The sequence below is a fragment of the Mustela lutreola genome, chromosome 1, assembly GCF_030435805.1.
Source record: "Mustela lutreola isolate mMusLut2 chromosome 1, mMusLut2.pri, whole genome shotgun sequence".
NCBI classification, from domain to species: domain Eukaryota; kingdom Metazoa; phylum Chordata; class Mammalia; order Carnivora; family Mustelidae; genus Mustela; species Mustela lutreola.
The window spans coordinates 195389083-195402584 of NC_081290.1; positions in this window are offsets into that span (position 1 = coordinate 195389083).

Below are 13502 nucleotides of genomic sequence, written 5' to 3' on the forward strand. Positions count from 1 at the left end.
CTCCACTTTTTCCCCTGATACTCAGTAGTAGGCAGCCACAGTTTTCCTCTATAGTTTTTCTTGGTAGAAACCAGAATCTGTTCTCCACCGCCCGGGGGAGTATTCTATACCTTAGGACAGGGATGACCTGATTTCCCACCCATGAAGAGAAATACGATTTTCTTACTCTCGGCCAGTCTCACAGATAAGGATATCAGGCAGCCTGATTCCAGGGAGCGAAGATCCTCATTTTAGAAAGGAAAAAGCTAAGACCAAACTCTTTGCCTGTCACTTAGGGGTTCTGGAATTCTGATTCCTCTTGCAGGTCTGTAGAGTGTTCCGTGTAGGAAGTGCAAAGAAGAAGATATGAACACTTCAACGAGTGGGGGACTCAAGGAGATTGCAAATAAACTCAGCAAGGGCACCCTTTCCGGGAGGAGTGGGCTATCATCCCCTTGGGACCCCATGGCTGTAACCAACTCTGTGATTTCCCAGAGGTCCAATGGGGAGGCCATCTTCCCCGCTGAGTCCCCAGGAGCCACAGGGAACTACCATTTCTGCAATGGTAAATTACAGCGGTGGTAAATTTCAGCAATGGGAAATTGATATTTTTGACAACTCCAGCAATAAGTGAATAAGTGAATAAGCCAGAACTATCCTCACTTGAAAAAAACACTTTTTGGAGTTAAGATGGTAAGACCAATATCCAAACTCATATGCGTGTGTGTATGTGTATATATACACACACATAATATACACATTATATACACACACATAATGTGTTTGTGTGTTTGAGAGAGGGGGAGAGAGAAACAGAGAAAGACAGCCAAAGAGAGAGAGACAGACAGACAGATGCAGAGAGAGACAGAGACGGAGAGAATGAGATGGTTGGGTGGGGCTGGGGGAAGAGGGAAGAACAAACCATTCCTTAGAACAGCCCGAGTTAAATATGCCTCTCATGTGCTGAGAGAAGGATAGAGGATGGAGTTGTCAAGGCCAAGGCTAATCATCTACTGGCCCCAACAGCCCCTCGGACACCTCTTGGGAAGACCCTCTCCCTCAAAACCCATTCACACGGATGCCTGCAACTTGTTGCCTTGTATGAGCGAGGAAGCTGTCCAGGGCTGTCCAGAGCTACATGTCGTGGCTTCGTAGGCCCACTAGCAAATTAGGTGCCCAACCCGGACCCTGACCTCTCTTCTCTCGGCCCAGCCTCAAAAAGATTCTATAAGTAGACCAGACTCACAAACTCCTTATGTTTCTAACATTCTTTTGTAAGCTGATGCTCTTTCATGTAAAATGCCTTTTCTAAAATAAACAGCATATTCATTCACTCACCCAACACCTGTTTGCTGAGTTCCTGCTCTACCAGTTGCTGGAGACACAATGGGGACATAGAGTCACAACCTCAGATCAATCCGTAAAAACCGGTTCGATCCATAATAAAGGCAAACTAATTTTTGCATGTGGGAGAACTACATCCCGAGCTCCATCTTGGACTACCTGGAAAATAGCATTCCTTGCCTTGGCAATAGCAGTTGGAACTCCCACCTGGTCCCTAAGCAACTGCAACCGTAAGTAAGAAGTGCAGAAGCCAGTATATACTGCATCCCGACTGTATGTCTGGCTGCGCTAACACTTTACATACGTCTACGGGATATGGCTCTCTGAGACAGACACAATTGCTCTCATTTTACCAATAAAGCATCCAACTCTCAGGAGCCAAGTGAAGTTGCTTAAGGTCATACAGTTAGTGACTAAGCTGGAATTCGAGCCCAAGCTGCTACCACCAAAGCCCATGTTCCTTCTTCTGGTCATCAACGGACTGCCTCAGTTCGGCTTTTGGCCCAGAAAGGTGGGGCAGCTTGGAAAGGTGTGGCCGGAAGGTACCCTTCCAGGGCTCTGACCACGGAGGGCCATGAGGCCACGGGGCCATGGGGAAGTAGAGAGTACAGATGTATACATGATTTCTCTGTCGAAATCAAGCTCTGACAACACCAGCCACCTTTCCCGGCATGGCTTGTCGCTGTTATGGGCCCAGCCACCTACCCTGGAATCCTCCAGACTGACAATATATGCAAGTTCCCAAGACTCAGCTGGAACTAAGAACCCTTTCCTTCCACGGTGTTTTCTGAGGGGGATGCTGCTGAAGACAAGCAGGAGGAAGCCAGAGACTGAGTAATGGAAGAGTTGCTTATATAATACGAAACCACCCAGTCTGGGCCACATGGACCTCTCTGGGAGTCAGGGAGCCCGAATTCCAGAGTTCTGTTCCAAGATCTACAGAGCATGGACTTGTCCCCTTGAACAAATTGCCCACACCTTCCCCCATTTTCCACCACATATCCTTGATGTGGGGGGTGAAGGGGAAGGAATGCTCTTCTTCTCATTTCCCACTGTGAGGCCCCCAGGAATGCCTGCAGCACTGGGAGCTGTGTGGCAATTTGAGAGACATCCTTTTCTCTCTAACCCCCAGCCAAAGCCTCTTGCCTCCAGATGCTAACTTTTCCACCTTACTCCCCAGCGGGCATGGCCCCATTTGTCTCTCAAATGTCTTTAGATTTATTTGACATACCTAAGATGCCTTCTCCCCCAGGGCCCCCATTAGGGTGATCGTGGCTTCTAATTATCAAGCTGTATGCAAAGGAACACCAACAGCAGTTTCGACTTAAAATGGAATGAGTCTCGGCCTGGATACCTGTTTTCTCGTCATCCCTTCTGCCACTAATGAGAACTCTGTCTTGGGAAAGTCACTTACATGTCTGGAACTCAGTTTCTTCATTTGTAACAGAAGAGGATCAAGTTGGCTGTCTCTAAGAGTCTTGGTAGTTTCCTGGTTTTGATCCCCTTACCTAGGAATCGCAATCATCTTCTACAGGTTATCCTCCACTTCCCGAAAGTTCACCTTACATCACTCTGCTTTTACGAAAGACATACAATAACGACACCTGTCTTCATTCACTGAAAGAAATCCAGAGGGGATTTCCACTTTTATGACAGAAGGTGAAAAGTGAAAATAGTGTTCGGGGTGTGTTTGTCCCAAAGAGGCAATGTGCACACCCGCTCCCCCAAACAGTGAGAACGGTCCCACCAGAGCTTTGACCTGTGACTGTGAGCACCTGTGCTTGATCTTGTTTTATTTCGTGCATCCAAGAGGCACCCTAAGATATCAGAAAGGCTCGAGAAAAGTTATTTTGGGCATCTGCAACTGTTAAAAAATTTTCCATATAAATTGATGGTAATCGGTTCTTCATTTTATATCATTTTGATTTAGGAACGATTTCAGAGGAATGCTCCACTTTTGGGTAGCAAGGGAAACCTTACTTCCTTTGATTTCATAACCTTAGAAGTGACAAGACTCCATGGGTTGATCAAAATGGACACACAGGAACATGCCCACAAATTGAGGCCCTTCCCCAGTCATGTGCCTACTTGGTCCCCTAGTGTCAGGTTCTGAGAAGCACCATTCCAACCACTGCTATCATATGTCTTCACTCCAGCTGCCGCCCATCCCACCCTGGCACCTGCTCCCCAGAACCTTTGCCCCCATCCACTTCCTGGAGAGTTTCTTCTGCACGGCAGGTGGCTGCCCACCAGAGAGTCGCTGTCTGAAGTTAGAGGGCCGAGCTGGAAGAGGACACTCACTCCTTGCCCAGCCACCCGCATCCCAGCTTCAGGACAGCTTTGCTCTGCTCCACACGCCCTGCGTGGGTTCGCTCCTGTTGCTAGGAGAACCTGACCATTTGCATTTCCTGCTGTTTTTATTTTAGATTAGCAGCCGCACTGCTGCAAGAACACAGGGTATTTTAAGAAAGACAGAAAAGGGAAGGGTGAGGGGAACACCTAGCAAGGGACCTCCTTCCCCAAGGGGGCCGAGGCACTCAGACCAAGAGGACACCCATCCCAGACCCCGGCCCCACCCAGGCCTTTGGCTTCCTCCCCCCGCTGGACAGCAAAACCTCCCCGTCCTGACACCATCACGAACACCTACCTGCCTGCCATACAGGAACAAAACAGCAGCCTTCTTCCAGCACAAGACTGAGCCGTGTACTCAACCGAATGCACACAGAGCACCCGTCTCCCCATCTTTAAACGAACAGGTAAAAACACTTCTAGATTCCCATAGGGATTTCCAACTCTGTCAAAATACCTCATCTCCGAAGAGGGCACATGTTTCTTCCTTTCCCTTGCCCCTTCTCCCCAGGCCTGCCTTAAAGACGGAGGCTTGGCTTTTCCTTCAAGGCCTCCCAAAAATCAGTGTTACCCCTCTCCTTTAGGGTTCCTGACCCCAATTCCAATGGTGGGGGTTGGAGAGCAGGCCCACACACGCTACACCAAGTAATTCTCAGAGAGGCTGCTGGTGTCTGAGAATTCAATTCTGACACCAATGACCTGGAGATAACATCAGGTTATCCTGTGGCTAAAGGTTCAGTCCTACAAGATGCTCCCCATCCCCCCACTTCAGATGTGAGTCACAAGCCCAAGGCTGACACCTTTGCTTCTGACCAACCAGCTACAGATTGGAGGCTCTAACAACCTCCTCCTTAGACTTAATGAATATGCTAGAACAGCTCACAGAACTCCTGGAAACGCTCACTTACATTTACCAGTGTATAAAAGGGTGTGATAAAGGATGTAAATCAGCAGCCAAATGAAGAGATGCATAGCGTGAGTTCGTGAACAAAGGAGCTCTGTCCTCCTGGAGCTTAGGGCCCCACTCGGCTGCATGTAGGGGCATTCTGGTTCCCCAAGTATGGAAGCTTCCTTAAAAAGAACCCAAATACTGTCCTCTTGGTTTTAATGGAGGCTTTATGACACAGTCATAATTGGCTAAGCATTGCCTATTGTCCAATTCAACCTCCAGCCCCTCTCCCCAGAGGTTGGGGGAAGGAGGCTGAAAGTTCCAATCACAAGGTTGGTCCTTCTGGCAACCAGCCCCCAAACTTGGGTGGGGTCCAAAAGTCAGCTGTATTAGTAATAAAATACCCATTATACCCATTTCACCTTCATGGCTCTGAAATGTTTTCAGAAACTGTACATGAAGACCAAATATATCTGATGAATACACTTTGGTCATCTGAATTATATATTATATATCTTATAAATTATATTGAACCTTCCAAGATCCCCTGTTGTTTAATTAATCTCTCCCTCCCCCTTCTAAAAATAACCTGCATCTTCTCACCCTTACTTTTGTTTCAGATCAGGAATCTACTCTCCTGTCTTACCCTCTAGACTGTTGAACTCCCAGAAGCCAGTATCTTTGCAATTTGTTTAATCCCCTTCTTAATTCTAAATTATCTGCTCACAATAGATGTTCATTAACACTTTCAAAATGTGTTCATCCCCCGTCAAACAGGTATCAAGCCCTACTAGGACTTGCACACCCTAAGTAATCATGAAACATTCCCTATCATTTAGGAGCTCTTGGCCTAATGGAGGGAAACAAGTCGACAATTTTAAACAAGGTGATGAATGTTGTAATAAAGATAGGTCCAGAACTGCAACGAGTTTCCTGAGGTGGGGGTGAGGGTGGCATTTGGGCAAGGGGAGTCAGGAACGGTTTCATGGAGCTTACTCTTGAAGAGGGATCAACGTCCATCATGGAAAGACCATTTCCATTAGGAAGAGCATGTACAAAGTTTCAAAGACTAAAATAAATAAATAGGATTGAATTGAATATACAACCCAGGTACTCAACAAATAGAATCTCTCACTGGCCCAGTTCACTTCTCTGACACTCACGTCCCAGACTCATCCCCATTGGCCTCTTCCCTCAGAAAGTAACAACTTTGGGCCACCTCAGTGGCTCAGTGGGTTAAGCCTCTGCCTTCAGCTCAGGTCATGATCTCAGGGTCCTGGGATCAAGTCCCCCATCGGGCTCTCTGCTCAGCAGCGATTCTGATTGCCCCCTCTCTCTCTGCCTGCCTCTCTGCCTACTTGCGATCTCTCTCTCTCTGTCAAATAAATAAATAGAGTCTTAAAAGAAAAGAAAAGTAACAATGTCTTCCTTCTCCTCAGCCACCTATTCCAGGTTGTGGGGAACAAAGTGCTGCCAGAAAGAAGATAATTACGAGAGACCAAACAAAGCTGTTCCTAGACACATACCACAAAGCCTCCTGTGAGCCACATTCCTCAGGGGAACAAGAACCGGGGTAGTTAGCTTCCTTTCAAATAACCATCCTTATCGGAGGCTGACCCTGCCCACCTCAAGTGGGACCACCAGCCGCTGAAGATCCAGCTGTCAACTCTGGAGTGGCTGACGGGACTCCATCTGAACAAAGGAGGCACCTGGATTTTCGGTCTGTTTCTATAAGCATCTTTGTCTGGGCAGGGGCATGGAACCCTTGGCCAGATGGCAACATCTCCTCCCCCAAAGCTGAGATTCTTGACCTTTTGCAAGACAGAGCCTGCTGCAGAAATTTCTAAGGGTCTGCCACTCTCTCCTTTTTCTTATTAACAGAAACACTGATTTTATATGGAGCTGCAACACGGTCAGTTAAAAGACCGTATTTCCCAGCATCTCCTGCAGGTGGGTGTGGCCAGTAAATTGGAGGTGAATTTCTGGGATAGCTTACTAATAAGGGGACAGAAGACTGGAGTGGATCTTTTCTGCCCTCTCTGCCCACCCCAGCTTTCTCCTGCTCCCTATCCAGAAGATAGAGCCTTAGCCTGAGCTAAGGCTCTAGCAGCCATCTTGGGCTTTGAGGTGACCTCAAAGGTGGATACCACACGCTGAGGATGACTCTGTTGAACGTCACGCCAGCCCTGATGGAAATTTACTACTGCCCCACAAATACCTTTTACGCGTGCACACATAGTTTTGCAACTATGCAAGACACCCGCATCTTCAGGGTTTTGTGAACCCTGTAACCAATGCATGGACCCCAGGACCCTTGCTTTAGACTCCTGGGGAGAGCCAGCTCTACCACAGTTGTTAGATCATGACTGTTAAAGTAGGGGGAGCCTAGGAGGGTGTTGTGACCACGAACTCTGTAACCTGCAAGCCCTCTACTTCCTTCTCCAATTCCAGCACCAATACCTCGGCTGCCTCATTCCTCTTACCAGCTCTAAGGCAGGCCTCCCCCCTCCCATCGCCCCTCTCCTCCCCTCATTCTCCCTCCCCACCTATTCTGCCTGGGCTCCCAATCCCACTGCAAAGTCTCAGTATACCAGCAAGGAAATTAGCATTTGTGTTGGGATAAAAAGTGACGCTGCTCCGCTCTCCCTGTCATTCTGCTTTTAATTAATATTTAACCTCCGAGACTGTGCCACAGACAGAAGTGGCGGGAGAACACAGCCTGGGCTGACTCTCCCTCTCAGCATTGCCTCCCCGACTCCCAGCCTCACTCCCCGCATCTCAGGGCCCAGAGGGCCCAACAGGAAGTGACCAGGAGGCGCACCAGTGGACACCCCCGGAGGATACCCTCGATGATATTATATGGATTTGCTCCCTCGGATCTCCCATCCAAACAACACTTCTGCGACAAAATGGGAGCAGCTGGAACTCGGAACTGCGCCCCGGTGCCCGGAGTTAGACCCAGGCGTGGCCTGCCCAGAAGGATGAAGAGACAGGCAAGGGGGAAAGAAAAGCAATGCAAATGTGCCCCTCAACAGATTATATTTAATGCACTATTTTTAGTTGCCTTCAATCCCTCGGGGCTGTCAGGGCGGTTGCAGCCCCACTCCCCCGGGGAGAGGAAATGACAGGCATTATTACCCAGCCCAGAACACTGGTGCAGTGCGTGGTGGGTGGGGGAGGTGCTGCCTTGCCAGCTCCAAAATTTGGGAACTTTACTTCCAACGGGAAATTGAGGACACCCAGAGAGATCAGGCTCCACACAGAAGGGCCCACAGGACCCCCTCCTCCGTCTCCAGCCAGATGCCAGACCATCCCCAAATACGCGTCCACTGGGCCCGGACCAGGAGTGTGGGAGTCTCCTCAGTCCTCAAGTGTCTCGAAAACTAGGTTATACAACATCCCTCACTGCCAAGTTCTTCCTTCTCTCTAATCTTAGCCCTGCCTTCGGTCTAAGCCCATTTCCCCTTGCTCTGCATGCAGAGGCAAAGGAGGACAGCTGGTCGCCATCCCCCAGCTGGGGAGCCCTTCTTTGGCTTGAAGAAAATGATTCAGTTTCCTCTCGGCCTTCTCCTCTCCAACCTGAGTCATTGCCAGCGCCTTTAACCTTCCCGCACATGTCATGTTTTTTCGCTGATCTCCTAGTCACTCTTCTAACCCTGCTCTGGTTACATATCCAGCTTCCTCCTTGGAACCTGAACAGAGGCTGGGCCTTCGCCAGGGAGCACCTGAAGGTCAACTTCAATGGAAGAACTTAGCGCATGCTGTCTCCGAGAAGTTGTCTGATTGTCCTCGTTATCGTGCCTCTCCGCAAGACCAAACCCCGCTTACAGGTTTCACCCTTTCCTTCTGGAACCTCCTTCTCCCTCCTCTGCACCCAGCCAAGTCCAAAGCTCGTAAGAAGCGACACATATATTTTCATTGTGGTTTAGGTCTAAATGAGATGCACATATAACGTTTTTTTGGCCAAGGAGTTATCCGTTGCTTTGTAAACTACCCAGTGGCATCTAAGTGATAGCTTTTACGGTTGTTGTGTGTGCCAGACCCCTGGAGAATGCTTGCTTTTTTAACCGTAGCAATGCAAACCACAGCATTGTCTTATAACCATTCAACCCACAAACACTGACCGAGTTCCTGCTGTATTTCAGGCACCATGCTAGATCCTGAGATGTCAAAACGAAAGGCCAAATTCTGGCTCCACAGGCATTTGCAGCCTAGTGAGAAAGACAAAACATGAGCAATTCCCAGGCTATGTGGCAGCCACTAAAAAAACCATTACATATCCTCCAGGCACAGAGAAGGAAGGACTGACCACAACTCTTTGCTGTCTATGATTACACCTTGTTAGGTTTTGGTGTGACCGTGCTTGTGACTGCCAGCCCCCCGGCCAAAGGTTGGCTGAGTTTGTGTTGTCCACAAGTATTGGTCAGCAACATGCACACATACCCAAGAAGGACTGTGCAGAATACCTGCACAAAATTTGCTATGAGTATGCAGAGGAGGAAAAGGTCTCTCTTTCTTTTGTTGTTTCTGACCTGTCTGCAGCCTTCTCACCAATCTGAGGGTAAAGATAACACAGAGAGACTCTGAGGGAACCATGGTTGGAAAATGGAAAGGCTAACAGCAACCTACAATAGGATTCCAAGCCCCTGGGTCCAGACATGACAACCCAGTCAAGCGGCCCACTAATTCCTTATTTTTGTTTCAGCTAGGAACTCCAAAGGAAGCAGAAGCCTGAAAAGAGCCCGCAATACAAAGATGGCGTCTCCTGGAGTGGAGCTGAGGGGTAGAAGGTCGTTGCCCAGTGTGCAGATTTGGGGTAATTTTTCCTGATGGCTCCATGACTCTAATAGGTCAAGGAGAAACTCATCTAGGGAAGAGAGGTGGCCAGGCAATGGCGTAGCTTTGGAGTGAAGCGAACCCCAGTAGAATCGTAGCTCTTCTGCCCACCAGCTGTGTGACCTTGTTCCAGTTGCTTCACCTCTCTTTCCCCACAAGTTCCTTGACTATAAAACACGGATAATTGTAATTGCTTCCCTGGAGTATTACTAGCATAGCCTGACTTCATGTACTGAATTGGGCCTATACTCCTCGGTCAGCCTGATCAGGAACAACTCCTTTTCTTTGGTGGTAATGCTCTTGCCCACTCTAACCAAATGGTTCTGGAGGGGACGTCCATCATAGAATCCAGCTGGCCACCTGGTTGTGCAACAGGCTGGGTCAGTTTTAGTTCGTCCTTCCAGCCACAGGGATTGGGGTAGGGATGAGCATGTGGCCCGAGTCTGGTTTATCAGACACTTCTCCCAGGAATGTTTAAGTTATTATTAATGCAATTGGGATTGAAGAATGATATTTGCCTTTAATTTCAAGACTGTAATGGTTTAAGTTCAGAGCTGCCTGCAGCCACAGTTCCAGTACGATGAGGAGGGCAGCATTATGCAGAATGAAGCAAAGACAAGAAATTAAAAGGCAAGAGGAGAATCTTTTTAATATTTTATATTCCTGGAATTGGTGTTACTGAAGCTCCCCCTCTGTCCTTGCAGTGAACTTATGCTCATGCTAATGGGAACTGGGTTTCTATCCCTTACAACCAAAAAAGGCTTGATCAGTACAATATGTGATGCCCTTGGTGTAAAGCAGATGGCACATAATAAATGCTCAAAATAAATATTTGGCACAGAAAATGCTCTAGGAAAATGATTTGAGACCTTTCAGACTTCTGACATGTCTACTTTACTTTCAAGTAAATTCAAAAGTTCTTGCAGGGGCGCCTGGGTGGCTCAGTGGGTTAAAGCCTCTGCTTTCGGCTCAGGTCATGATCCCGGGGTCCTGGGATCGAGCCCTGCATCGGGCTCTCTGCTCAACGGGGAGCCTGCTTCCTCCTCTCTCTCTGCCTGTCTCTCAGCCTACTTGTGATCTCTGTCAAATAAATAAATAAAATCTTTTAAAAAAAAGAAAAAGTTCTCCAGGCACCTGGGTGGCTCATTCTCCAGGCACCTGGGTGGTTAAGCCACTGCCTTCGGCTCAGGTCATGATCTCAGGGTCCTGGGATTGAGCCCCGCATCAGGCTCTCTGCTCATCAGGAAGCCTGCTTTCTCCTCTCTCTGCCTGCCTCTCTGCCTGCTTGTGATCTCTCTCTGTCAAATAAATAAATAAAATCTTAAAAAAAAAAAAAGTTCTTGCATATAGGTACTGGTTTATAATAATCATAATAAGTGCCCTCACAGTGTGCCCAAGGTTTCTGCTTCTAGGGGCAAAGCATCCCCTTGTAGTGGTTAAAAGTAATGCCCACTTTATTTATTTTTTTTAAGTTTTTTTATTTATTTACTTGACAGACAGAGATCACAAGTAGGCAGAGAGGCAGGCAGAGAGAGAGGGACTCGATCCCAGGACCCTGGGATCATGACGTGAGCCGAAGGCAGAGGCTTTAACCCACTGAGCCACCCAGGCACCCAAAAGTAATGCCCACTTTAAAGGAGACATGCCTTCATTAGCCGAAGAACTGGTAGAGAACCTTCGTCCTCAGGATATCTAATTAGCCCTTCAGAATATCAGCTCGACTAGACAGGCCCCTCCATGCCGACGCACGGACTGTGCCGCGAGGACGGTGGAGAGGAGAGGAGAGAAGCGTGCTCTGAAAGAGCTCTGAAGGCTGCACAAACAGAGATTCTGGATGAATATCTGCTCTGCCTTGAATCTTTCTCTTTCCAGCGCTAACCTTGGAAGGTTTTATTTTTATCAAAAGCGGGGGGACCTCGCTTCGCTGTATGGTCTGATAAGGTTAATCCCAAGTCCCTTGAATAAACTCATATGTTAACGACTTCTCCCTACCAAACCAAACCAGTGGCCTGTCGGGTGGACAAAAGCCAGCCTGTTGCTGCCATTTATGAAGAATCGAGGGTCTAAAACCTGGAACTTTTTAAAAAGCAGCACAGATCAGCCGTCTCGCTAGAGATAAAATGCCTGAACCCATCCAGTCCTCATCTGTCTCTGGGTTCTTGTCTCTGTCTTAAAGGAATTTTCCTTAATTGTCAGTAATTCTAATTATAGCAAACCCACACACCAGTCATGGGACAACTGAGAGGTTTGATGTGGTAGCAATGCTGTGAGGCCAGGGACAAAGGCTTTGAGCGTGACTACAGGAACTATAAATGGTCACTTAGAATCCTACAATGGTTCCTTTAATTAAGCAGAGCCAATCCAGGACAACCGATTAGGAAGTCAAGCTGCACGAGATCACGTACACTTGTGCCTGAATTACTAGCTATTTTAACTTAGAATTTTCAGGTCTGTCATCAAAGAATCCCTGGAAATAACCTGCGCATGCAGTCTTCCTCTTGTCAACGACAGGTGCCCTGATCTGCACTTGAACCTCTCTTTATTATGATGTCATCTTAGGGATTCATTTGTGTAAATCACAGACAGTTTGAATGACAATGGCTTAAATATAAAGGAAGTACTTTTCCTGGTGATTTCAGTATTTGACTTGCTGCATGGTCGAAAGCTAGCGGATACCGCTCTGTATTTAAGGTCTGTATTTAAGGCAGAAAGAAGGGGGCTGGTGGTGCCAGCTGCATCTGCCTCCTCCTCTCGGGAAAGCAAAAGCTTTCCCAGAAGATTTCTCAGCAGAAATTTGCTTATATCTCATTGGCCATATCTGCCTCTTGTGACCAGCCCTAGCTGTCATAAAAGCTGAAGTAGAAACAGGCTGAGACTGATTATGGCACAAAGTCAGGTCCGGACCCATGACTGCTCCCAGCAAAACTGCCGTTCTGTTAGCAAGCAAGAAGGGGAAATGCGTAGATATTGGCTAGGAAATCAACAGCGTCTGCCATGATGGTTTTAGTAAGATCTATACACATCCTCACATAGTATCCCAAATGTGGAACTTTCCTACTGTTATGATCTGACATATGTTTAACAAATCATAACATAGCATAGCTCCGTGACGCTCTTCCCAGTAGAAAAAAAAAGCACTCTCTCTTTTTTAAGGACTAGGCTTTATACTCTTTTGCTTCTGAGGAATAGCTATGCCATAGGATTGTGTCTACGGTATAGAACTTGGTATAGAACCTCCGTCTTCGAGGTATTTGTGAACACTGAACACCTGTAGAAAGACTACTTAAAGACCTTAAGGCTTCAGGGTCAAAAGGACGGGATGGTTTTACCTGGCATGCCTTCTGTCTAAGCAACAGGAACATTTCCACTAACAACCCAGTCCCAAAACAGCTCATGTTCCAGCACTCCCCACTCACCCCACTCCAACACACAATCCCACGGCAGGCAAAGCAAAAATAACAAAAGTGTACCAACCCCAAATAACTACCAGTGCTTACCTCGTTAAACTTAAGTGCTCCGCCCAAATTACAGAATAACAAAAGCTTGTAGTTAATAATCCTTTACTTTCAGTGCTTCATCTGGCCAAAGGAAAAAAAAAAATTCAAGCAAAGCAACATCACTGTCCAAGGTTAGAGACAGGGTTAAGCTGTCTCTAACAGAGCTACTCTCATTTTTACATTAGGAAAGACATTTGAACCAATGACTAAATTCCTGTGTCATCTAATTTCAGGGGTGTGTGACATGTCTTTCATGTTGGTTGATGCCTTTGAGGAAGCTTTCTCCTGCAGATGGTCTGCCACCCAGGCTTTTCAATGGCTGAATTCTAATATCTGCTCCCCCATATCTTGGCCCCAACAGATGACAGTCTGCTAGGGAAATTCTGTCAATGTCTCCATCCTTTGGAAATTTATGGTTAAGAGACCTTTCCATACTAACACTTACTGTTCTCACAGGAGCTCAAATGGAGATTCAGTAGAAGATGATCTTTGGTAACAGCATCTCTAGCCATGTGGCTGATCTGTAGTGGCTTGAGGAAAGTGAAAGGTGGTAGGCCCTTAATTCCTTATAAATGGGAGTGGCTGGCTGGTCTTCATCTACCTATCAG